The sequence below is a fragment of the Lynx canadensis genome, chromosome B3, assembly GCF_007474595.2.
Source record: "Lynx canadensis isolate LIC74 chromosome B3, mLynCan4.pri.v2, whole genome shotgun sequence".
Lineage (NCBI taxonomy): Eukaryota > Metazoa > Chordata > Mammalia > Carnivora > Felidae > Lynx > Lynx canadensis.
In genome coordinates this window covers 8770611-8798027 of record NC_044308.2, presented here as the reverse complement: position 1 = coordinate 8798027, position 27417 = coordinate 8770611, and the positions used below count along the sequence as shown (strand labels likewise).

Genomic DNA, 27417 nt, shown 5'->3' with positions numbered 1-27417 from the left:
CTTCAGCCTCTGCCTGGGCACTAGTCAATGTGGGTTCTATGCACACTCCAGATCGTGTTTTCCAGGCTTTGAAATGACAGTGTCTCAATCAATCCAGCTGAGAGTGGCTCCCACTCACTTTGCCCGATTCTTGGCCTCAAGTGTAACATAAGCTGAGGTCGAATGTAGATTTTCCTCTTTCTTCTTCCCCTCCTTCTCTCCTCACCTCCTTCATTCTCTCCGTGTATTTCTTCCCCTCTGTCTTTTCTTTCTTTGAATGCCTGTCTCTCTCTCTTTCCATCTTTTTGCCCAACTCTTCCTCTCCCTCATTCACCTTCTATTCATCTCTCTCCATGAACACAGACTCACACATTTGCACAAATGCAGATATGTGCATATATTCTTCATGCCAGTTTGGAAACGCAGACTTTTGGCTCTTTCTCTCCTAATTGTGATTTCCCTGGCTACCTCTGCACTGTCGATTGGGACCATAGCTGAAAACCTGTCTCCATAGGGGAGGCTGCTCTCTGCACATCACCCCAGCCTGGCTGGCTGGATTCGAGATGCTGGGAAGGCTTCTCTGGAAAACTTAAAAAGCCAAGGATGAGGGCCCACAGGGTTCTGAGCAGAGCGTAGCAAGGTAGTCATGGTGAGAGAGAGGTCTCTCTACACCTGTTGCCCCCACAGACCCAGGCATCCACCTGCTACTGGGTGATGAGGGAGGGATTTAGATCCCACAAGAGTAGATTTTGGTCAAAGCACTGAAGCAACTGATCTAACCATTCTAACCCCTCTTTCCTTCTTTCTTTATTATTTGTATTAATATTGTTAATACTATTATTTATTTTATTACTAAATTAATACTATTAATTTGTTTGTTGAAGTTTCATATATGTAATTAAATAGTCCAAGCAACATGAGGTTTTTGAACTAGCCCCACATCCCTTTCAAATGGCATGCAGCCTAGAGGATCATTACCTTTATTTATTAAAAAAAATTTTTTTTTTACATTTATTTTTGAGAAACAGAGTGAGACAAAGCATGAGCGGGGCAGGGGAAGAGAGAGAAGGAGACACAGAATCTGAAGCAAGCTCCAGGCTCTGAGCAAGCAGTCAACACAGAGCCTGATGCGGGCTTGAACCCACAAACTGTGAGATCATGACCTGAGCCAAAGTCGGATGCTCAACCAACTGAGCCACCAGGCGCCCCACCTTTATTTATTTTTTATTTTAATGTTTATTCATTTTTGAGAGAAAGAGAGACAGAGTGTGAATGGGGGAGGGGCAGAGAGAAAGGGAGACATAGAATCTGAAGCAGGCTCCAGGCTGTGACCTATCACACAGAGTCCTGCGTGGGGCTGGAACTCATGGACCAGGAGATCATGACCTGAGCCTGAGTCAGACACCTAACCGACTGAGCCACCCAGGCACCCTGAGTATCATTACCTTTATAAATACACCTCCTTAACTCTCGTCTGGTTAAGTAAGTCATGGTTTAATCCTTGGATCTCAAGGAAAACTTTGGTTAATCCTCTGCTTGAAATTCTCTGGGTTGAATTTTCGTATGCAATGTGCTTTAACAGTGTGTGCTTCTTAAAATGTGATTAATTACTTCCCCCAAATAGGCCTTGGCACCCTTCCAACATTTGGGAGTTCTGCTCCCATGGGCAGAAAAAATAACCTTGACGTGCTGGAGCAAGAGCAGTGACAGATCAGAAATGGCCCAGAATGGGGTGGGGGTGAGGATGGTAGTGAGCTTGTTCCAAAAGGCTGGGACCAGTGGTTTGGCTGTACAGATGGGGGTGTCAGAAAGTCCTCTATGTCAGAGATGAAATACAAAACACTTAGCAGAAGGAGAGGGGCCGAAGATAGCCAGGTGGACCACAGGCCAGGGATTGGAATCAGCAGAACTGGAGTTCAGGCCAGAAGACCAAGAACAAAAACTCAAGACCCAGGTAGAAATACTGGGTATCACAATGTCAGGAGCCTTGAGTCATTGATTTTGGTAATGGAGGCAAGTCACAGCATGACTTAGAAAGACCAGAAGCTCCTGGGTCTCATAGTCAGGTCTGGGTTTAGGTTCTCATGCTGTTTACAAGAAGTCTGTCCATGAGCACAATTAACATCTGTCAGCCATTTATTTTCCTTCACCTGGAGCCAATAAAATCCCTTTGCTTTGTTATGGTGAGAATTAAGTGGAGTTGTGTGTGCAAAGTGCTTAGTAAAGGGCTTGCTGCATAGAAACTCTGAATAACTGATGGTTACCTCCCTCCTGCCCTGGGAAAGGAGCTTTGGCCTGAGCTGCAGGAATGGCATTGATTCGCCATCAGAATCCACATGGGAGTTTCCTACAGGTCTCCTATCACTCCTGACTTGGTTTCATGTTTGGGCAGAAACCTAAGTCCAGGGCAGTTGTGTGACTTGCTGAAGGTCTGAGCAGTTGTTAGAAGCAAAGCCAGAAATATTACTGAGATTTTCTAAATTCTAACCCACAGGCATCTCCAATTAAGCATGTAAATACTGATATCAATTGGAATTTGGGGTGAGGTCAGATTTGTATCTTGGTGAGGAGACTTGTGGTGTTTTATTACAGATCCTATGAAGATAAGCGTAATTTTATGTTTCATTGGTACATTTTGTATGCATGCCCTAGGGGTCTGCATGTTTGACTTCAATGCTTACATTTATCTAAATATGAAAGTAATAGTAACATATGAAGAGATGTGATCCAGGAGGTAACTTCTTGAGAGCATGCAACTCATCTTGCTTATACAGTGGTGGTGAGATTGTTCTGATTTCTCCATTTTTCCATCCTGGTCCCTATGGTAATGACAACAGTGATTGACTATGGAATGGAATGAGTCGGGCTTTTGTCTTAAACCTATAAGTTGGGATTACCGTTCACAGCCTTGTTTCACTCATCTGCCTGGTAAGAGAGGAGACCCTCAGAGTCTTTGACTTTCCTTCCAGTTCCTGCCTAGTTTTTCTATCAGTATACCCCCAATTATGGTTTTGGTTTGCAACACACCTCCTTTTCCCAGAGGGCAGGGAGAGACCAAAGAAACAGACCACTCCATATTAGTAGATGGCAGTTTTAATAAGCAAGGGAACTTACTTGTGAGATTTGTCTTGGGCAGCTGCCAGATGAGTAGATCTCCACACCCACCTGCCAGAATCTTAAAAGTTGGTACTATAGAGGCATCATGGGGTTCAGTCATGTATACCATCTAGATGGTCTCAACGACACCTTTCTCTCAAGGTTATGTCCTTGAAACAGCTACCATTGTGGGAACAGTGGGCAGAACATACATTCCAAAGACAGGGGAGAGGGTGAGGAGCTTCTCACTGTCTGGGCCCAGCTCAAGGATCAACTGCTGGTCATTGATTACCTCCTTCAACACATGGGTATACCTCCCATGGGACTATCCATTTGGAACTGATTTTTACCTATTACGTAGCAGAGCTTAGTTAAGAATGTAGGCTCAGGCACAAGACTGCCTGAGTTGGAATCCAGCCTCTATTACTTTCTTTCTGTATGACCTTGGGCCAGTCACTTAACTATTCTGAGCCTCAGCTTTTCAATCTGTTAAACGGTGATTACAATAGCACCCTCATCATGAACTGTTTTGATGATACTTTGTGTTCAAACAAAGTGCTTTGTCAACTGTGGACATATAGTAAATCCTTATTAACTTTTTGTTAATATGTGGTCCTAAAGCTATTGATTCTTGGCTTCCCTTCATGGAATCTGCCACCCTTCCGCCCTACTCAACTGCTTGTGATTTAGCCCTTGACTTTGCCTTTTGACCAAATCCAAGGCAGCTTGTCTAATGCCTGGTGAGATCAGGGCTGGGAATGGATTTTCCTTGAAAGCTTCAGGACTTATGAAATGATGATTTATAGGATCATTGTGAACTTCCTGGACTCTACCGTTTCTTAGGCCATGTATACATTCTCACAAATACATCTGTAGTGCCCTGCATAGTGTCTGATGCAAAAAGAGTGCTTAGTAAGTATGTGCTGACTACATGAATGAGTACATATGTGTCATTATTGAGGGAAGAGCTACAGTCTCTTGTATAGCATTATCTGGCCCTTAGGGTACTTACCATCCTGGTTTCTTCTGTGTGTAACTTTCCTACTTTATAGTTTACTCTGTGACAGGAAAGTGTAGAAGACTTAAGTAGGAAGGCTATAGATGAAGGATAAAGTGGAAGAACACCATAATCAACAAGGAAATGTGCTAATTTGGGCCCATGTCAATGGCAAGGTGAGGCATATGTTGGAAACAAAAAGGTGGAGTCTTATCTGATTCATTCATATCCTCAGAGTCTCATGAAGCCAGGTGGTCACACTGTTTGGGACAAGATGATGGGTCCTGCACCTGGTTGAATCTGAGCATATGTTTATCTAAGGTGGCCTGTGGCTGTGTGTGGATGGAGAACAGAATCATGCCAGATAGGTACCAGCATCTTAGGTGGAGATATGGTACGTGTCCTTAAGCATGAGTGCTAAGCTAGGGACTCAATGGAACAAAGGAGAAGGAGGGCTGATGTCAGAATCAGGGAGGATTATAAGCAGGATGAGAAATGGGTCAGTACTGAGAGAAAGTTATCAGCCAGGGTTAGTGAAACTTTAAAGTCTGAGGGAACAGTCCCCACAAGTCTGTCCTTATTTTTGACACCAACTGCAAGTTTGGGGGTTTTCCAAAACCACTGTCTATTAGGATAATTTGTTGCAGGACTCAAATAACTCACTGAAAGTTATTATACTTTTAATTATAGTTTATTACAGGGCAAGGGTACACGTTGGAACCAGCCAAAGGAAGAGACACAGAAGGCAGAGACCAAGAGAGATCCAAATGTAGAGACTCTGGCTTGTCTTCGCCCTCTGGAGTCGTGGCCAGTAATTCCTCTCCATCATGATGTATGACAGTACGCACAAAGTATTGCCAACCAAGGAAGCTCATGAGAGCCTTCGGTGTCCAGAATTTTTAATGGGGATTGATCACATACTGCACATGTGGTTGACCTGTAGTCTCCAGTTCATCTGAAGGTCAGAAGTGAGACAGCTTGGCCCAAAGCCCCATCATAAATCACATTGTTAAACTATCATGTGGGCAAAGTTGCCAGGCAAACAAAGACACAGCCATCAGGAAGGACATTCCAGGAGCCTAGGGATCACCTCCACATGGCCAAGGGAAAAGGCCAGACTTTGCTTTGGGTACGGTTAATTCTTCACTTCACAGTTATTAAGTATTGGGTTGCCAACACTTAATATTCTTAATTTTCTCAAATTATCCTTTGGATGGTGACACAAGAGGAGAAGCAGATTGTAAGAACTATGCAAACCTAGACCATATTAATTTGTGACCTTCTCTCTATGGGAAAGATGCTTAGGCAGGGTGACTTGGTCCTTATGGGTAAGGGTTCTATTGGTTGAGCATCATGGGGCAGGACCACCAGGAATCCAGCTATAGCCTTGCCTTTGCTGTCTGAGAAACTTGTTTTTATGCATTCAGGTAGATTGGATTTCATGGACCAAAGTCACAAGAAAACAGGCTTTAAAAATCACAGTTGCATTTATTTGTAATTAAGTACATACGCTCACATATGTGTGCATACCTTTACTAAGAACCCTCAAAGGAGGTCATCCCCATCGGTGGCCCCAGTGCTAGTGATTCATCCACTCAGGACATCGAAATACCCTGGAAGGCTGCTTGGTCAGCACATAATCAGAGCAAAGGGAGCTGGGTATTAAAGATAGTGGTTTCCACAACCTGACGGACTGGCCTTCTCCTGTCTAGCAGCATTTTGGGTCTAAATAGCTGTACCAGGCTTCTAAAATGAGAGCACAATTTCTCCTGGTCAGTGCTGACAAGTCTTGATTTTCCAACTGTCCATTTTCATTATTTCTTATCAGGTCCCAAAGGCTTCTCTCATTACATTATTTTACACTACAATTTACAAGCTTATTTTATATAAGTGACATTTCAGAGTAACTGGTTCCCGGCATGTTAATCTCACTGATGAGCCAGCTCTAAATCACCGTGTGGCATGGGTTAACACTGCTTTCGTCCAGCAGGGGTCTGCCATGCTCCCGAGTTCCAGGGAGCCAGACTTGCCCTGCCCCCAGATTCCAGGACAGGGTGGTGATCTTTGAGCCCTCTGTTCTGATCCTCCAAAGATACCTGGCAAGTTCTTTGTATAATTGCCTGGGGGGAATGGTCAGGCTCAGGTGATATACGTTCTGCTACACCCTCTTCTCTTTCCCACAGTAGAGTAGAGACCGTGAGAAAAAAAATAATGGTAGGAAAAAATTAGATGGTTATTTCTGGGTGGGAAATTTAAGTTCTAATGTAATATCCAGGAATTACATACCTAGGCTTTTTGTTCCGCTTTGCCTGTGGGCAGACTTTGCATCTGAATGGGGCTCACACCATAGTGTGTATCTATGTATGTACAATATAAATACATAATATAGCAAAGAAACAGTGGGGCAAATTCCAGAGTTTAAAATACAGCATCATCATCTTTTTAGAGCCAGAGTCACCTTAACGTGCTGTCTGCCTCACTCAGGCAAACTTTAAAATAATATCATATTTCACAAAACCCTATTAAACTGTCACATAAATTCCCCTTATTTCCTTTTCCCGTCAATGCTGATTACCATGGAAGATATTTCTATGTCAGGAGAAATTCTTTCCCTTCCCATCAGCCTCCTCCTCTTGCTTTGTGCTTTTGGGGGTCTGTCTCCAGGGAGCAGCCTCCCAGGGCTCTCTTTGCTTCTCCAGGACAGAGGGAAATGCGGCTACCCTGCCCACCCTGTTGACCTAGTGCTGGGTTCTGAGCAGCCCAAGCTTCCAGCTTTAATTGTCACAACAATGTAATGAAGTGAGATTATTATTATTATCCCTCTTTGACAACTGGAGAAATCAAGGCTAGCTATAAATAGCTTATCCAAGTTCAAATTGCTGTGAAGTGGAAGGAGTAGGGTATAGGGTGACCAGTTGTCTTGGTGTGCCCAGGACTGAGGGGGATTCTATGGACGCAGAATTTTTCAGTGATGAAATTGAAACAGTGCTGGGCAATCAGGATGGCTGGTCATTCGAGTTTAGATCACAACCACTTCAACTGGCTGAAAGCCCTTGATCTTAACCATTATGGACAGTGCCTCACCTGCATAGAGCAGAATGTTACATAATAATATCATGAATTCATACAGCAGTACTCTCTTTTCCCATCTATCTATATTGGGTTTTAGACAAAAGTGATTTTTTTTATGTTTATTTATTTTTGAGAGAGAGAGAGAGTGCAAAAGCTGGGTAGAGGTAGAGAGAGAGAGAGACAGACAGACAGACAGAACCTGAAGCAGGCTCCAGGCTCTGAGCAGTCAGCACAGAGCCCAACACAGGGCTTGAACTCACAAACTGTGAGATGACCTGAGCTGAAGTAGGATGCTTAACCAACTGAGCAACCCAGGCACCCCTTAGGCAAAAAAATTTAAAGTCAAATTTGAATGGTTCTCATTCAGACTAGATGTGGTCACTCTAATCATTCATTCATCCATTCATTCATTCATCCATTCATTCATCCATTCATTTGTTTACTATAGCCTGAATAATAATATAACTCACCTTAATTGATAGCTATACAAATTAATTAATTTCATTTATAGAACAATTAATGTATACTTATACTTTGCAAAATGCTTTACATGCACCATCATATTTAATTTGGACAAAAATCCAGTGAGATGGCTGCTATTTTTTTTCCAGGTTTACTGGGATACAACATTGTGTGAAATTTAAGGTGCACAAAATGTGGTGATCTGATACATTTATACGTTGTGAAATGATCACCACAGTAAGGTCAGTGAAAACATTGCAGTACCATTTTTCCCTCCAGTGTTGCAAGTAAACTCCAAGAATTTAAATGACTGACCACGAACAGCATGAAGACCTGGCTGGAACCTTCACCCAAGTCCAAGGCCAGATTGCTGGCCAACTCAGGGCTGGGCTGGAGCTGGAGCACAGCTTACCTGGTTGGCGCACAGAACTTCAGAGCTGTCTTCAAGTGCTTTGGAGTCGTGAAATCTTACTTGTGTCGCTGTGTCTCACTTCAAGATGTAACTGCAAGAATTCTTAACTTTTTGAAAAGATTCATAGCAAGGGTCTTCAAAATTGAGAGCTCTCAAAGCAAGTTTAAATGGTGACTTGATATTTAAAACAAAATATCCATTTATATGCGATCTGCACCCAACTCTGAAGCAGTCCCTTGGTGTGGCCTAGGGGCTTATTTTAAACCAAGGCACTGGTGGGATGTCATTTGGCTTGTATTAAATGGCTTTCTGGGGACCTTTAAATCTCTATACTGCCCAGGAAAAATGGATCTGATAGAATCTGATCTTTCCTCATCTGTCTCTAGGGGGAAAACACTTCAAGGTGTGTTCTCATCTCATAGAATCGTTACACTTTGGGCCCATGGTCCCCTCCCTCCCATCCATCTGTCTAGGTCTTTCTCTCTGTTTCTTTGAGTATTTGTCCTTCTCTGTCTCCAAACCCCCAAAATAAGAAAAGAAACATTTTTTTAACTTTCTCCTAATTTACAAGGCCATCCACACACAGGCATGGTTTAGCAATCCTTTTTATTAAGCTCCAACTTTCAACCTGTATTCATTTAAGGCTACTCATCCCATGTGGATCTGCTTCAGAGCCATGGCTCAGGGACTGCACAGTAGAACTTTAAAAAATTTTATTTTAATGCCTGCCTGACTCTCAGACAGGGTAATATTCCTCTCACTTGTCTTTATTTTTCTAATCCATATTTTTTATGAAGTATGTGTATGTGAGTATTCATGTGTATGCTTGTGTGTGCGTGTGTGCGTGCGTGCGTGTGTGTGTGTGTGTGTGTGTGTGTGTGTGCAACACGTGCAACCAGTCACAGTGCTAATTCTTAGTTACTGGGAAGACATAATTGAATTAGAGATACATACTCAGGGCCATTTCAAGGCATCTTTTGGCCTGAGGAACTTTAAAATTTGGAGAACCCATCATATGTCTCCTTTAACATAATTTGTGGGGATGCCTGGATGGCTCAATTGGTTGAGTGTCTGACTCTTAATTTTGGTTCAGATCATAATCCCAGGGTCGTGGGATTGAGCCCCAGCACTGGGCACTATGCTGAGCATGGAGCCTGCTTAAGATTCTCTCCCTCCCTCCCTCCCCCTCTCTGTCTCTCTGTATCTCTGTCTCTCTCTCTGAGGGCACTTGGGTAGCTCAGTCAGTTAAGTGTCTGACTTTAGCTCAGATCATGATCTCACAGTCCATGAGTTTGAGCCCTACGTTGCTCTCTGTGCAGACAGCTCAGAGCCTGGAGCCTGCTTCGAATTCTGTGTCTCCTTCTTTCTCTGCCCCTCCCCCAGTCAAGCTCTGTCTCTCTCTCTCTCTCAAAAATAAATAAACATTAAAAAATTTTAATAAAAAGAATGATTCTCCCTCTGCCCCTCTCCCTCACTTGCACACTCTCTAAAATAATAATAATAATAGTAATAATAATAATAATGTGCTCACATCTCACACCAAGTATTTTTTTTGCTGAATTAAAAATAATTTCATGATTGCTTTAGCAATTATTTGGCTATGAGTGATAATTTACGGTTGACTGTGATTCCTTAGCCATCAATGTCTGTAATCCAGAATTCCTACAAAGTACAAAAATTGTACCTACAAATTACTTTCAAAGGTCATACAAGTTTTATGAGTACTAAATTTAACAATTCATGAAGTTGACATAATATTCTATTGTTTGGACAATTAAACCATTACTTCAATTTGATAGTTTCTTTTTTCATTTGGGGGCCAAAATATACATTTTTTTTTTATCTCAAATAGTTCTCTGAATTTTGTAAAGCATGCCTGCCCCAGGCACTGTGGCTTAGGGGCCTGGCAGGGGGCCCACCTTGACGTGTGTTCCCCCTAGAGACAGATGAGGAAAGCGAGAAGCACAGGGCATGGTGGGCTCAAAGGACTCATGGTAGAGATATGTGCCAGATGGCATGCGCCACAGGCTCAGGCATATTTAATTCAGACTCTGAAGGAGGTAAGAGGGAGATTACCCTGCAATGAATGAAACTGGAAATGAACTTGAGGTCCAGTGGAGCTGTTCGGGCAGGTGGATAGGCACACGCAGGCAGGCTTCCCAGCAGAAGAAAGAGCCCGTGCAAAGCAATGGGGCTCAGTTAGGTATGTGGAAGCAAAAGTGTGCAGAGTGTGCTCTGTGCGTGCACGGGGGGTGCCCACGCAGGCGTGGCAGGGGTGAGCATCCCTGCACTGGGAACACTGATCATGAAGGGCCTTGTGCCCCAATAAGAAGTCTTAATTTTATCCTAAGGGCAGTGGAGGCGGGGGAGGTTTGGGGGGAGTCACTGAATACTTTGAATAAACAGGGATGGAAGAGATGGAGAAGATCTGAAAAGGTATTTTGGAGGCAGAAATGGGAGGCGTGGTCATTCTATGACGTGGGTGTCTGGTGAGACCTTCCCATCTCCAGGTGAGTCGGCCAGGATGGTGGTGATTCACTGGCAGCCCTTGGGGCCACACAGGGCAGCAGCAGGTGCTAGCTGCTGCCCGTGCCCCAAGGGGCTGCAGGAGGGTTTCAGAAAGACAGAAGGAAACACCGAATGGCGGGGCGGCAAGCAGAAATAAGCCTTTGACCCTGATGGGAGCCCGGTTAGGAAGCAGCCAAAGACTTTGTGTGCTGATCTCAATTTCTCATTTTCGGGCCTCAGTATGTCACTAATACTCTGTCAGGTGCTCTCACCAGACTAATTCTGCACACACTCTGTTGATCCCACACATCCTAAGAGCTCTTGGCCGGCCAGGGCCCTTTCTTGTCACCCAGTCATCTGTGAATATACCTAATTCAGAAGGTGAATGCATTTAAATGGCTTAAACATAAAAGGCAGGTTGCCAAGCAACTGGGAAGCTGAAATACCCTTGTCAGGTTAGGTAATGGCTGGTCACCACGACAGGCATCTGGATTGGAACAGCAGCAGTAAAATTTCTCTTCCTCTTCCTTCCTTCTTCCCTCGTTCCCTCCTCCTTTCTCTTTCTGTAAACCAGCAGCTCCACCCTCATTTTAAAATTAACTTCAAAATAGAATAACTCCGTTCCATTGCATGTGCCTGCAGCAGCCCTGTCTGGGGAGGAACTAGGCAGCAAGGTTACCTTCCTAGGCTGGCGTCCCACCTCCCTTAAGCACCCCCAGCTTTCCCAACAACCTGTACCATGCCAGCCCTTGCAAGAGTAAAAATTTCCACGGCGCATGGTGACTCGTGCAGCTATTGAAATTTCCTGGCACAGTTTCAGTTTGAAACCGCTCTGCTCCAGTGTCAGGTGGTGACATATGTTTTGGGCTTAAGACTCTTAAATTTTCTCCTCCTTCCTTATTGGTCCTTATGCCTCGGGCCCGTAATTTATTCGGCGTGTGGTTTTTGCTTGGTGGTGTTTCTTCTTTCTTCAATAGCCGGATCTGGAAAGAGTTTGGGGGAAGCTAAGATCCCTGAAAGACCTTGCACTGATGAGGGCAGGCTCCCGGTTTGTAATTTATAATTTAAAGAGAATCGTGCCACTTGGCTCTTTAAAAATGTCCATCACACATGAGATCGTGTTTTCCCCTCACCCCGCTCACCCCCCCTCGTTCCCTTGTTCACGGGTGTGTAATCGGATCCTGCAGAAAGATGGCTCTAGCAGCCCACTGTAACACCACAGGGGCAGACTTTGCTTCTGGAGGAAACTGTCTTTGGAATCTAGAGCCTGCTCCCGGAGGCTCTTTGGATTCTTTTCCTGTTCAGATATGTTCAGGCAAATAACGTGGGAAAGAACAAAGCAAGAGATTTGTTGTATGTGAACTGGGAGCAGAATGATTCATTAGAATATTTCAAAGTTTTCAGAGCAAAGCTTATAGCTCTTTGATTTCTTTCTTCAAGATTCATATCTTTCGGCGCCTTATATTACGCCTAAACCTAGTGAAACGTAAACTAGCATAACAATGTGGGATGTGTCGGATGAGTCCTCATGGAGTGTAAAAAGATCTCCTTCCCATCTCATTTTGGTTATTTCTATTTCTCAAGGATTCTGTGATCCACGGCTCTGTTGAGTTAGTGGTCAGACCAGGAGTTCTGGCCAGAGATTGTATGAGCCTCGGCTCTGCCTTTACAAAACAACCGTTCGGCAACATCCAGTACTGATTGGGCCCCACCCTGAGTGGTCTGTAGGTGACAGTGTCCTCCTGGGACCTCTTGGAGCTTGAGGGAGTTAGTTAATGCCATCTTCTGGGCAGCATTCATTCTACTGGGGAGGTCAGGGGGCAGAGGAGCCAGGGCCCTGGGCTACCAGTGAGTGAGCAGATCCCAGGCAAAATTGCAAACATCCGTATCTGAGATCAGCTGATGGATGGGGGGGGAGGGGGGCGGCGAGTGCTGTAGCATCTGTGTGCAATTTTCCTGATGCGATTACACACTTCTCCCAAGTGACTGTCGTTTCTGTGTGTAGTAAATTCCTCAAACCCAATCCAAATACTCTATTATCATACTGTATATATTATGTATCATTATAGCACAGATGTATTATTTTTTATTTCCAGCATATTATAATATAACAAAATCTCCTCAAAACTCTGTACAGTTTGACGCAGATGAGAAAATGCAGATGAATTTTCTCATATTTATGCGGAGTCTAAAATTATTACCTCGGCCTCAATTACACCGCTTCCTCTTGGTTATCTGAAAATTGCCCAGGAATAGATTTCCTGATTTTCTCTTCATTTATACCCATTATCCAAACCCACTTTTTTTTTTTTTTTATATAGTTCAGAGACAGAAGGGTACAAAGTAAGAAGGCGACATTGCCCTTTGCAAAGAAATACGAGCTTGTAATATTTCAAAATTGAATTGTTTCCTGAGAAAGAAGGCAGTGAAACAGAATGTTTTGTTTGGGGAGGAAAAGCCTTATTTTATTCATTTCCTCAGTGTCTCCACTATATTCCATTGGAGTATAATAAGCTTTCACCATTAAGCGTGGTGAAGGGTTTCAGCTAAGCGAGTCGATGGGAGAACTAGGGCTGTAGTGATCAGGTAGTAGTCACGAGTCACATGAGGCTGTTGAACACCTACATGTGATTAGTCTGAATTGAGATGTGCAGAAAGCATAAAATACACACCAGACTCTGATGACTTAGTACCAAAAAATGTAAAGTGTCCCATTAATCATTTTCATATTGATTATACATTGAAATGGTAATATTTTTGATCTATTGGGTTAAATACAGTTTATTAAAATTAATTTTTTGGGGGGCGCCTGGGTGGCTCAGTCGGTTAAGTGTCCGACTTCAACTCAGGTCACGATCTCGCGGTCCCTGAGTTCAAGCCCCGCATCGGGCTCTGTGCTGACAGCTCGGAACCTGGAGCCTGTTTCAGATTCTGTGTCTCCCTCTCTCTCTGACCCTCCCCCGTTCACGCTCTGTCTTTCTCTGTCTCAAAAATAAATAAACGTTAAAAAAAAATTTTAATTTTTCTTGAAGAAAAATGTAGCTACTAGAAAAACTAGAATTTTGCACCATATTTCTGTGGCTTGCATCATATTTTTGCTGGGTGGGGAGAGCTTTGCTGCTCAGAGTATGATCTCTGGATTGGCCATCTTGGCACCCCCCCAGGGACTTGGTGGAAATGCAGGATCTCAGGTCTCACTCCAGAGCCACTGAAACAGAATCTGCTTTTTAACAAGCTCTCTAGAGGATTTATGTCCACAATCCAGTTTGAGAAACACTGCTCCAGTTGAGGGAGTTTCCAAAAGGCCAAAATTCTTTCTTTCCAATAAATATTTCCCTTGGGATAGCTGGAGGTTCTTTGAGGGTACGTACTCTGCCTAAAACTCCCTGGTGTCCCCAGTGTGTGATACAGTGCTTGGTACACAAAAGATGCTCACTAAATGTCAAATGAAAGAATGGGCACATCATCCTGCCTGTTACTTCACAGATGGAAGCTTTCACAATGGTCACATAGAATGAAGGAATCAGCTGGGTGACCCCTCTTGAAGGCTAATAACGTAAAGGGATCTGTGTTCTTGTGGCATCATTTTGATATCTGAAGCACAGCGTGATGTGTCCTTTGTATATGTGAGGACCCCAACTGGCATCCCTGTCTGGACTTTGAAAGCATCATTCTGACTGTGGTTTGGAAAAATGGCTTCAATGGGGCAGAAGTACAAATTAGATCCTGGTACTGCCTTACTCAAAGCCTCTCTGGGTTTTCATCACAAGCTCGGGGTTTCTTCATAAGATTCGCATAATCTGGCTCTTGTCCACTTCACACACTGTGCCAGCCCCACTTCACCGAATGTCTTGAACTGGTTAAGTTTCCTCCATCCAAGGAGGTCTGTGCTTAGGTGTCAAGTCCTCAGAGAACCCTATATTTTTTTATTTTTATATTTTATATTTTTTATATATTTTTAAATATATATATTTTTATATATTATATTTCATATTTTATTTTATATTTTATTTATTTATTTTGTGTGTGTGTGAGAGAGAGAGATTGAGAGCGAGAGAGCTCGAGAGTGGGCAGGGGAAGGGCAGAGAGAAGAAGACAGAGCATCCCAAGCAGGCTCTGCATTGCTCGCATGGAGTCCAGTGCAGTGCTCGAACCCATGAACCATGAGATCATGATCTGAGTCGAAATAAAGAGTCAGATGCTTAACTGATTGAGCCACCCAGGTGCCCCAGAGAGCCCTGTCTTGGTCATTCTTTCTGTAGGTTTATTTTTTTTTTATGTTTATTTATTTATTTTGAAAGAGAGACTACTAGGGGGAGAGAGAAGTGGAGAGAGAGGGAGAATCTTAAGCAGGCTCCAGGCTCAGCGTGGAGCCCAATGTGGGGCTTGATCCCACAACTGTGAGATCTTGACTTGAGCCAAAATTATTTTGTGTGTGTGTGTGTGTGTGTGTGTGTGTGTGTGAGAGAGAGAGAGAGAGAGAGAGCGAGCGAGTGAGCAGGGGAGGAGCAGAGAGAGGGAGGCAGAAAATCATAAGCAGGCTCTGTGATGCCAGCGTGGAGCCCAATGCAGGGTTCGAACCCATGTGAGATCATGACTTGAGCTGAAATTGAGAGTCAGAGGCTTAATCAACTGAGTCACCCAGGTGCCCCTTGATCATCATCTCTAAAAGATGACCCCACCCCTCCTCTGATTCTGTGTTGCCTCCCTCTGCTTTGCTTATTATTTTATTTTTTTTTAATTTTTTTTTCAATGTTTATTTATTTTTGGGACAGAGAGAGACAGAGCACGAATGGGGGAGGGGCAGAGAGAGAGGGAGACACAGAATCGGAAACAGGCTCCAGGCCCTGAGCCATCAGCCCAGAGCCCGACGCGGGGCTCGAACTCACGGACCTCGAGATCGTGACCTGGCTGAGGTCGGACGCTCAACCGACTGCGCCACCCAGGCGCCCCATGCTTTGCTTATTATTTTAATCGTACTTACTTGGTGTTATTGTCTGCCTTCCCTACTAGAAGGCAAGCTGCTGATGCCTAGGACTTTGACGCTTTCTGGTGTAGCTCCAGTCCCCGTTATAGTGCCTGGTGTATTTTAAGAACTCAATAAATACTTGTTGAATGAATGAATGCATTTTGAAAAAAACAAAACAGTGGATTAATATGTTGTGACACAATTGGGTATGCAGGGGTTAATTACAGGAGCTAATTACAGTTCATTACAGCCATCTACTCAGCAAACAACTTCTCCACACTGCCCGTGTACAACTTTAGGAAGAGAGAATAAGGCACAGGAACTAGAGGCAATAGCCCAGACAGGCTGTGTTTTGGGCGACAGTACGAAGCAGAGGGAAGAGAATTTGGCTTAGGAGTGACGGGAAACAAGACCAGACGGTCTGTCTGAGGCCGGCTGGTGGGGGCTTTCAGTGAGGACTCTGTGAGAAGTGTGGCCTCCAGCACTCTTCCCAGCACATGTGGAAGGTGATGCCGTCAGATCTGGGGTTTTCTGTTTGGTTTTCGATCACTGGGGCTGCTGGTGAAGCAGATGGTGAAGAGCACGTTGTGTGCCTGCGGAGAAGAAGCAGGAGGGATGGATGGTGGAGAGAGCAGGAGTGACAGAGGGTGGGGCCTTGAAGGTCTGGGCATTAGAGGGGAAACCATTGTGCTTTAAAATTACCCTCCCTTATGTGTGTCGGACTTAACCACTTGTGAACAAGTTTCAGAAAGTTCAGGAAAAGATTCACGGGCTGCCAATGACGAGATGGTGACCCTCCAATCAATTTCTGTAGCTTATCTGTGCTAAGGGCCTGTGGTCAGCCCTTGCACCACAGCTTCCTCCCTGCTGCCCCGAGACTCAGTGAGGTATACAGGGCCATGAGCATCTCCTGTCCCCGCCCTGTCAGTGCGTGTGCACCCACGTCTCCCTCGTGGAAACTAAGAAATCTCTTCACAGAAACAGGTCAGAGCTTCTCGGGCTGCGTCGTTCATTTGAGGGTATGGGGTCAGTCCTCAGGCTTTGAGAGGAAGGCAGGGTACCCTGCTGAGAGGGACAAGATCTGAGGCCATTTGCTGCCACTGGAGTCGGGTCAGCTTCTTTTTTCTTTTTTAAATGTTTTTATTTATTTATTTATTTATTTATTTATTTATTTATTTATTTTTGAGAGAGAGAGAGAGAGAGAGAGAATGAGAATGAGTGGGGGAGGGACAGAGAGAGATAGGGAGACAGAATTTGAAACCAGCTCCAGGCTCCGAGCTGTCAGCACGGAGCCTGATGCAGGGCTCAAACCCATGAACCAGGAGATCATTGCCTGAGCCAAAATCAGACACTTAACTGACTGAGCCACCCAGGCACCTCCAGTTGGGTCAGTTTCTTATTCTGATGGCATATGGGTCAGGAAGATCATAGCTCAAGGGTTTGTAAAGGAGGGCATGTGAGCAGACAGAGCCCACTCCTCTGGGAAGGATCATGGTCACAGGCAACAAGAGAGATCCAGCCCACCCTTGGCTGTTCTGAAGCTAATTATTAGCAGTGATTACCTGCGCTGTTTCCTTGCGTGGCCATCTGACTTCTGACCACTTCACCACTTACAAGCACTTGCATCTGAATATTGGAAAAAAGCAAAAGATGGGCTGATGCTTTGTGTCATTTTGCTTCTTGTTAGGAGCTCTATTAAAATAATACAGGAGAATATAATGGAACCAAAGGGGATTGAAGCCATTGGCTAAAACGTTTTATTTTTTTTCCCCGTATTTCAGTTGCCATTGCTAATCATTGAATTTAGTGCTGCAAAGACTTAAGAAAGCGTCACTTTACAGGTCAGGAGCTGAGATTTCAAAAGGATTTAATTTTCCCAAATCCATTCAATCAGCACGAGGCAGAACCAGGTTGCCTGGTTCATAATTTGCATGGTTCTTGACTTCCCCACAATATATCATATATTGTCTCCATAGGAATCATTTCAGCCTTCCTCGTAAGTACACACAGAGAATAATACATGGTCAAATGAAAAGAACATTAGATTTTGATTCAGAGAACCCAGTTTTTTTTCTTGCTTTTGCTTCTTCTATCCTCATAAACAAGAGAGTAATACCCATCTTCCTGCTTCACAGATTTACTCTGGGGGCCAGAGAAATGATGGAGGCGAAAGTTCTTTCTCAGCTTCAGGGTTCTATAGCAATGTCATCAGTGTGTTTCCATATAATCCCACACATTTAAAAAGCCCCAGTTATTTGTGAACCTATCAGAGATCCAGCAGTTATAATAACATTGAATGGGATTAAAGGGTTCTTTAAGTCCATATGGTGGAGGAAATTCTAAGAAATTATAAATGTATGAGGAATAAGTGATATAACCTTTGGAGAGAAGGGAATGCCTCATTATTTGCAGATGTTAGGATTGTCTACCTGGAAATTTCAACATGATCTACTGCAAAATTAAAAAAAAATTATAAGAAAGTTCAGAACTTGAAAACTCCATTGAAAACATTCTGCCTTCTTTTGGAAACCATGTAAAAAGAACATGCATAGCAGAAAACAAAAACACACAGTCCTATTTCTGCAAAATGAGGAGACAAACTTCTCAGTATTTTCAAGGGCCGTTGAAAGCAGCCAAGTTCCTGTAGGATCTTGGTGGAAGGAATATGGAAAGAAACAGAAAACAGAGGCTGCATCAAGAGTGCTCTGTTCCTATACTCAGGAAAAATACTTTTCAGATCTGAAGATGAGATGAATTTGTTTCCAGACAAATGAAGGAACCACAAAAGTGGGGAGTACTCAATTCTAGCAGACCCACTCTAGAAGCAATACTAATGGATGATTTTTCAGCCAGAAAGAAAACAAAACCTAGATGTTGTAAAGGGTGAAGAGTAATTAAAAAGAACAAATATAAAATTTAATTGAAATTAATACCATGTAAATGTTTTGTGAATTTTAAGATTTACAATGGGAATTAGAATATAGTAGATTAGGGGTGCCTGGGTGGCTCAGTCACGTAAGCATCTGACTTCAGCTCAGGTCATGATCTCATGGTTTGTGTGTTCAAGCCCCATTTTGGGCTGTGTGTTGACAGCTCAAAGCCTGGAGCCTACTTTGGATTCTTCATCTCCCTCTCTTTCTGTCCCTCCCCTGCTTGCATTCTGTCTCTGTCTCTTGAAATAAATAAAAATTTAAAAAATTATTAGAAAAATAAAATATAGTAGATTATATCATATCATGATAAATCAAAGATGCATGTTATAATCTCTAAAGTAACTACAGAATACAAGACATATAACTACCATGTTATTAGTGAACAAAAAAGGAACAATGAGAAAAAAAAGGCAATCAATCCAAAGGAAGACAAGAGAGAACAGTAAATAAATTATACAATAGTTTAGTTGAATGGAGAACCAATAATAAAATGATAAGGCTAAACCCACATATATAATTAATTGCATCGAATGTAAATAGAGTAAATGCTCCAATTAAAATTAAATAAAATAATATTAGAGTGAATAAAATAAAACATCCAACTATACAGTACTTCCAAGAAATAAATCCCTGATGAAAAATGGTAGAAAGTTTGAAGGTAAAGGGATGAGAAAAGATACATGTTATAAATACTAACCAGAAGAAATCCAGTCTGTTTGAATGTGGACAAATGAGAAGCTAAGGCAAAATGCTTTAACAGAAATAGAGAGATACCTTATAACCAAAAAAAAAAAAAAAAAAAAAAAAAAAATGCAGTTAAGACAACATAACAACTCTAAATATGGAGTCATAGAATAAGGAGACATAGTATCAGAGAAGAATATAGAAAATATGAAAAATATATGGGGCACCCAGGTGGCTTGGTTGAGTGTCCAACTCTTGATTTCAGCTCAGGTCATGATCTCATGGTCGTGGGATCCAGCTCTGTGTTGGGTTCCACACTGAGCGTGGAGCCTGCTTGAGAATATCTCTCCCTCTAGCCCTCTCCCCCACTTGCTCTCTCTCTCTCTCCCTCGCTCTCAAGAACAAAACAAAACAAAACAAAACAAACAAAAAAGAAAAAGAAAAATATGACTAACAAACCTGATATAATTGGTGTTTATGGAACATTATACTCAACAGCATTCTTTTAAGCACGTGGATAATATTTATAAAATTTTATCATATGCTGAGCTAATGATCTAAATATGATTTCAAGTTATTTATAAAAGAACAAAAATATGAAAGCCAAAGAAAATAGAAGGAAGGATAAATACAAATTATGAGCAGAAATGAAAGCAAAAGGATTGTAAAATAGTCTTTTGGAAAAAAACAAAACTAAAATGATATGCCCTTTTTGAGAATGATTAAGAACCTCCCCCATATGAGAAATAAAAAAAGAGACCATCACTAGGGATTCATACATATAATAAGAGGGATTTAAAAACGTTATGCTAACAAATTTGAAAATAACCATTTTCAATGCAAAGTTACTGAAAAGTATAATTACCAAGTAGACATAAGAAGGAATAGAAAATCTCATTGGATTTTTATTACACAATTTGAATGTGTTTTAAAATAATTTGGATTTGTTATTGTATAAGTTGGGTTGTTATTAAGATCTTCTAGGCTTAGATGGCTTCACTAGGAAATTTTACTATTTAAGGAAGAAATATTTCTAATCTTCAAAAATCTTACACAAAAGAAAAAGAGACAAAGCTTTCCAACTCATCAGAACCTTGATAAGTAAGCCTCACAAGGACACTATAAGAAAAAAAATAAAACTTTACAGGTCAGTCTCTCTCAGGGGACATAGATTCAGAAATTCTGAAGAAATAACTTTATTTAGAATTACATTAATGATAATATAATCCAATTAGTTATATTTCAGGAATAAGGTTGATAACAGTACCCAGTTGACAAAAATGCCTTAAGGTTTGAAGAGGAAAAAAAAACTGTTGTCATTTGCAGAAGATAAAATTTAATGTATAGAAAATGCTAAAGGATATTGTGGGAGGGAAAATGTGATTCTAAACCTTCACATCATATCATAACCCAAAATTAACTTCAAACAACTAATGTAAATAGATCTTAATGTAAAACTTAGACTCAATCTTATGGAAGAAATCTATTATCACATTGAGTTAGGCAAAGATTTCTTAGATGAAACACAAAATATCCAAATTACAAAAGAAAAAAGTGCATAGGTTTGACTTTATCAAATGAGAAACTTTTGTGCTTCAAAATACATAGTCCAGAAAATGAAAGGCTAAGCCAAGACTTGGAGGAGAATTTACTGAACATGTCTGCCAAAGGATTGCATTTAGAATATATGAAGAACCCTTCAAACTGTAATAAGACAAACAACCTGATTGTAAAATGGGCAAAATGTTTGAACAGGCACTTTACTTAAGAAGGTATGGAAATAGCTAAAAAAAAAAAAAAAAAAAAAAACCACTAGAAGTTTCCAACATCACTAGTCATCAGGGAAATGCAAATTGAAACAACAATTAGACACTAGTACCTCCCCATTAGAATGGCTAAAATTAAAAAGCCTGACAATATTAAGAGTTGGTCAGTATGTGGATTCATTGGAACTCTCAAACATTGCCAGTGAACATGCAGAATGGTAGAGACTCTTCGGGAAACAATTTGACAGCACCTTCTAGTAACTTACTATAATGTTAACCTTACCATAATATGCACAATTCTATAGCTAGGTATTCACTCCAAAGAAAAACATGTGGTTATAACGGCTTTATTCATAATATGATAAACCAATGGTGGCATATCCATTGCTTTGTGGCACACTGGAATGTAAATCCCTGGCTAAAAGGAACAGATTATTGATGCATGTGCATGCAACAACATGGATGGCTCTTAAAAAAGCATTAATGCTAAGCGAAAGAAGCCAGACAGAAAGGCTATAAGTCATATGAATCAATTCTGATGGAACTACGGAGCAGACAAACACTATTGAGACAGAAAGTAGATCACTGGTTGCCAGAGGCTAGGGATGGGTGAGGGAACTGCCTGCAAAAGAGAATGAGGGGGATTTTTGTGACAGTAATAATGCTCCATATTATGATGATAGTGGTTTTACAACACTGAATGTATTTGTCAAAATTCACTGAATTGTAAAATTGAAATTGGTGAAATTTATTGAAGCTGTATTATACTATAAATAAAGCTAATTAAAAAAGAGATGGAACACACAGTGCAGAAAATGTACATGGTATGCCACCATTGGTGGGAAACGTTAGTCTTTTCTATAATGTATAATAATTTTCCACCATGCCTATTTTCAGATTTTCTCTTTTGTAGGAATCTTCTGTCATTGACATTTTTTCCCATGTCTGTTTCCTTGCCTCCTTCCTCACCCCCTTCCAGAGTGAAGGTCAAGGTAGTTGACTTTGGAAATCACAATCTACTATTTTGGCCATTTCTCCCACCACTTAACTCCAGGATCTGTGTCTTCAGCTCCATTGAGAACTCCTGTCCCATCATGCTCTTGCCTGAGGATTGTGTACACGGGCTTCCACAACTTGCAAGATTGTTTCCAATCTCATTAGCATTGGTTCCATGGGTCTGCAGACACAGGTGCAAACAGCTTTGTGGCTTCACTCCCATTTTACCTTCTTTGTAGCTCACACTTCAGCCACATCCCATCACTTTGCTCTTCTTCAGGCATTACGTGTTCTGTGACCTTGTTATTTTGCAAATGCATCTACTTAGCCTTTTTGTATGACTTCCTTCCTTTCTTTTCTTCATCTGGCAAACTCTTACTCAAACTCTTACTTACTCTTACTCATCTGGCAAACTCTTACTTGAGTAAGAGTTTCCAATATTACCTCTTCTGTGAAAATCCATTTCTTTCCTATTTCTCCTCTCTTTACTATTTGCAAATATTTTGCCTTTGTGAAAATTGAGATATGATTTACATTCTCTGAAGAGGAGAACATTCTATGTAGGGACATACCAGACATAAAAATTACCAAGATGACCTCCAGCCACAGATGTGTCCTATGTATAGATAGATAACCTTAAGTAAATGTTATAACTACACATAAATGGGATCGACTATGATGAAACTCTTACTTGGGTTTTATATTTGTCACGTATCATTATGTCACAGATACCTTCTAATGTCCACAGAAAGAGATCTGTGTGCCATTTTAAAGGTTGCATAGTATTCTGTTTTATGTTTTCTTTCCTTAACTTATTTTCTGTGGGTGCACGTTTAAGTCATTTCCAGCTGATCATATTATTATAAATAGTGTAATGAGCATCTGCTGTGCTTTGAAAATGTTTTGACAAATGTCCCTGATCACACTGGATCATAATTATTTGTGTGCCTGTCTTTCCCACCAGACTATTATCAGTTCCCTGAGGGCAAAAACCACTATTTCTCTTGGAATCTCCAGAACCTTGCAGAGTTCCAGTAGGAGTTTAATATATATTGTTGAAAGTAAAAAAAGGAACAACTGGGTGGATGTTATAGAGTTGGGTGCACATGTTTGTCATCACGTGTTTTCACTTCTTACTCAGGTTTTCACTGGCCGTGAGCCTGATATCTCTTAGACATTATATAATCCTTTACTTGTTTCTAACCTCTTTTCACAGATGTTATTACCACTGACATAAATTCAATACCAAGCTTTAAGAATTAGCATATTGCCAAACCATGACTCCCCCATAGATTTTGGTGACCTCCAGAATAGATTTTATAAATTGCAGAGAAAAAAAATGCAGATACCTGATACTCATTGCCCTACTCGAAGCAGAAATGAATTTTTAAAACTGAAATTGTCAATAACAAGAAAAAACACATGGTATGCGTGTCACATACTATTTACAGCTGTTGTCTGTTATGAGTTCTCTGGAGCACCATTTGCTGCTGCAACTCAATGGTCTCATAAGTTTAACTCACCAATACAGCTATAAAATTGCCTTAAATCACAGAGGGGAAGAGAGAAAAATCAACTAGGAATGGCTAAAATGCTGCTTATGTCTTCATAGGAACCCACTGTTTTCCCCATTTTCTTCTTCTTTCCCCAGGATGCTCAGAACAGCCTGTTGGGTCTTGTGGTGTATTACAATATAGCAGATTATCAACCTGACTCTCCAGAGGAAAGGGACGTTGTGGACATCTCTTTGCAAGGGCTGCATTTGGTTTATTGACTAATGCACTGAATTGTACTGGGTATCAGGCAATGGAAGACAACTGGGACAGACAGTGAGGGTGTTCGGTTGGTATTGGAAATTTACAAGAGCTTAAGCTATTTTTTATTTCTTCTTGCAGGGCTGGGAGCATTTACTATTGTTGTTCAATATGCTGTAAATGAACTTAGTTCAAAAAGCACAAAAAGAGTGATATGGAATTATAGAACTGAAAATAGGCTGCTGATTGGGTACGAATTCATCAAGGCTCTTTCTCAATAAGCTTTTTATTGGAGTGCCAATACGACTTGCTTTAGAAAGAGTGAGATGTGATCGTGAGCAAATGATATAGGGGGCCAGTTGGCCTTCAGTTAGGTTCAGCTCTGCTCAGCTAGCCAACTGTATATCTCTTTCCCCCTCTCAATATGCTTATTTAGGAAGCTCCAGTTAGCAAATCATTAGTCTTAGCTGCAGGACACCCCATCCAATACTCAATTTCATCAGAAACTTCCATAACTCATTTTGTAGACAATGGTGGGGCTGGAATTTGAACTCTGGAAATTACAGCTCTAAAAGTTGTTCTTTACTTCAACAGACCATTCTGTTATTGACTCAACAAATGTATGGTCTACAATAACGTCAGAATGATTTCATAAAGCACAGCCTTCTGTATGTCTTTTTCCTGCTGAAAATCATCATGGACTCTCTGCTTCTTAAAGTAGTGGTTCTCACATGTTCCTTCCTGGAACATACATATCAAAATATCCAGAAGCAGTGAAGAAGCTCATGGTGGTGTAGGGTAGCTACTTAAGGAATTTTTCAAGAACCCAGGATCTTTCTGTGTTTATGGTCACAAAGCATGTGACTTTGGTTCTCAAGTGGACTTTCCCACCAGAACGTATCACATCTATGTTTAATGCAAGAGGAAGAAGAAGATCAGGGAAATGAGACAAAGACTAAGACAGATTTGCCAAGTGAAACTGTCCCTTTCAGTCAGATTTCCAGAAAGATTTACCCCCTATTACCATTTACATCTCATGGGCCATGATTCTGTCACATGGCCACCCTTCCCTACAAGAGGATCCAAAAGGTTTGGTGTTTGAAAGACACATCCTTTCATTGAATCTAGGCACATCCTTTCATTGAATCTAGGCACATCCTTTCACCCCCAGAATTGGGTCTGGTAGTCAGAAAGAAGGGGAGAAAGGCTATGGGACACACAACCAGCAGTTTGTGCCAGGTGTATAGTATATGTATGCATATATATTATATATAAAAAAATCACAAGCAAACATTTACACATTTATCACTAAGTATTGATTCTTCAGTAGACCCCATCACTGACCATAGCATACCAATGAGACACTGACTCCATGGTTGAGAACTTCTGATCTACAGAATAAAGTCTAAATCCCTAAATATATTAGGAAGACCTTACTAGTTTGACCCCAGCCTACTTTTCTAAATCCGTGTGTTACCATCCTCAATCCTTTGTTTCAGCCACTTCTTTCCTTTATTCTTAAATGTCCTAATTTTTGCTTTTCTGTGTTCTTTGCATGTATCTTTTTCTTTGCTTAGAAAATGCTTTCTTACCTTCTCTCCTGTAGGGTGATACTCATTCTGCAAGACTCAGCTCAAATAGCATCACCGCTCTGGAAACATCCTTCCCTCTCTGTCAGATCTGTTTTTGGTACCTTATGTACATTTTCATTAGCACACTTTACCATTCATTATTTGCCCGTGTTTGTCACTACTGGCAAAGGCTATGGCCTCTTATGTAGCAAGGACTATTAAAACTTTTTATTATTTTTATTTATTAAATTTATTTTATTCAACTTTTTATATTCTGTGGCTCCTGTACTTCCTGGAATATGCCCAAGACACCTGCTTAGGGAAAAACAACCAAATATTATCCTCAATATATAAATGATCTTTAATGGGCTGATGTGACCTGCTCCCACTATAGTCGATAAAAGTGTACTGATCCCTGCTCCTCAAGCCTAGATCTCACTGGTTGTCAACAGATAGTGGTTTTTGTCTTAACTGATGATAATAGTAATATAATTCATGATTTCCTGTTCTTGAGCTCTGTTATTGAGTGTTATTCATTTTTGGCTTTCAATGTACAGAATTGGAGACACAGTTTGTTCCCTCAAAAAGGCTACTGTTTAAGGGTAGAAAAGCCATATTTAACTCAGTGATTTGAATGACATGGAAGGAAATGACTAGTTTAACTTTTAGACTGCTTAATAGCTGGGTATTTATACTTGGACAATGCTTAGTTCTTGTCATCCAAGTGGGTTGAGAAGCAATCAGGAATTGGGTGAGGGTACAAAAGGAAAGGAGAGTCAGAAACATGCACATACATAAAATCGGACAAGGGGTTAGAGCAGATATGGCGAATTTCTGGTATGATGCCACACTTCCTGCCCTCCTTCCCCAGTGGTGGACAGACACCATTAATCAATCAAAATATGCATTTCATCTGAACCAAGATGTGGTCCCAGAATACACCTCAACATAACAATGGTCCAGATGTATTCTATCAACAAAGGAAGGAAGACAAGCCCTTCTTTCTCTCATCAATGCATTCTCCATACAGTCTCTTCAGATCAATATGCTCCTTGTGATTGGGCAGAGAGTCTTTTCCTGTTCCCTTCTGAAAGGAAAGTATTGCAATTCCATGATTGAAATTCCAGGTGCTTCTTCTTGTTAAACCTTTCTCAAAGTTTGAGTTGAGTGTCTTACAGACGTAAAGTTCCCAGCACACGATCTATCTTTGAATCCCATTTCTACTGGGGAATGAGAGGGACCCTCGTACCCACAGACGTCGTAATTGAGGTGGAAGAAACTAACGTGTAGTGAATGGCGCACGGTATTCCAAGTGCCATATTTACATCTTTCTGTTTTTATAGCAACCACACAAGATCAGTATCATTGTCCCCATTTTACAGATGAGAAGTTAAATTATTCACCCAAGGTCTTATAACTGATAAGTATGAAGATAAGATTTAATTTCAGATCTGCGACATCCAGCATCATGCTGTTGGATTCTAGGGAGTTAACTGTTCCTTTGGTGATCTTGATAAAATCTGCTTCTTGTGTTCTTTTCATGCCACTAAGTACTTGTGCTTTTGATAACAGCCTTGAGCTTTAACTTTGTATTTTCTTGAGTCTTGCAGACTAGAGAGACAGATGGAAAATGGATAAGTGTAGATCAGATATGTATGGGACACAATCAGCCTATTCTGGACTTCATGCCAGTCAGGTGTAATTCCGGCCCCTGGGAGATTATCTTGTTGGAAATAGAAAGCATACTTAGGTTTAACTTTTTTGTGTTCCTTTTTCGGCAGGGCAGCGTCCATGCCAGGTGATCACGGCCCGAGTGCACCCAGGAGAAAGCAATGCCAGCTGGGTGATGAAGGGGGCCTTGGAGTTCCTGGTCAGCAGTGACCCTGTGGCTACACTCCTGAGGGAAAACTTCATTTTCAAGGTCATCCCCATGCTCAATCCCGATGGTGTCATCAATGGCAAGTATGTCGCACCCAGCTCAACTGGGTCCTCATGTATGTCACCATTGTAACACATTGCGTCTCTCAGTGGGTGTGATTGGAGAGGACATACTCTGGCAGGAATATATTCTCTTGGGCTTCTGTTAGCTGGTACAAATAACAACGTACTCCCCACACACATTGATGTCCTATCGGTTTCCTTTGAATAGAAGGGCATAGACTAATAGGCACTTAATGCCAGAGGGGGTCCTAAGAAATAATCTCGTCTAACAATCTTT

At 41.5% G+C, this 27417-nt stretch overlaps 1 pseudogene; it reads left to right on the top strand.

Moving 5' to 3' along the window:
* Nucleotides 1–27417, top strand: part of LOC115515962 — a 194659-nt pseudogene that overhangs the window by 18688 nt on the left and 148554 nt on the right.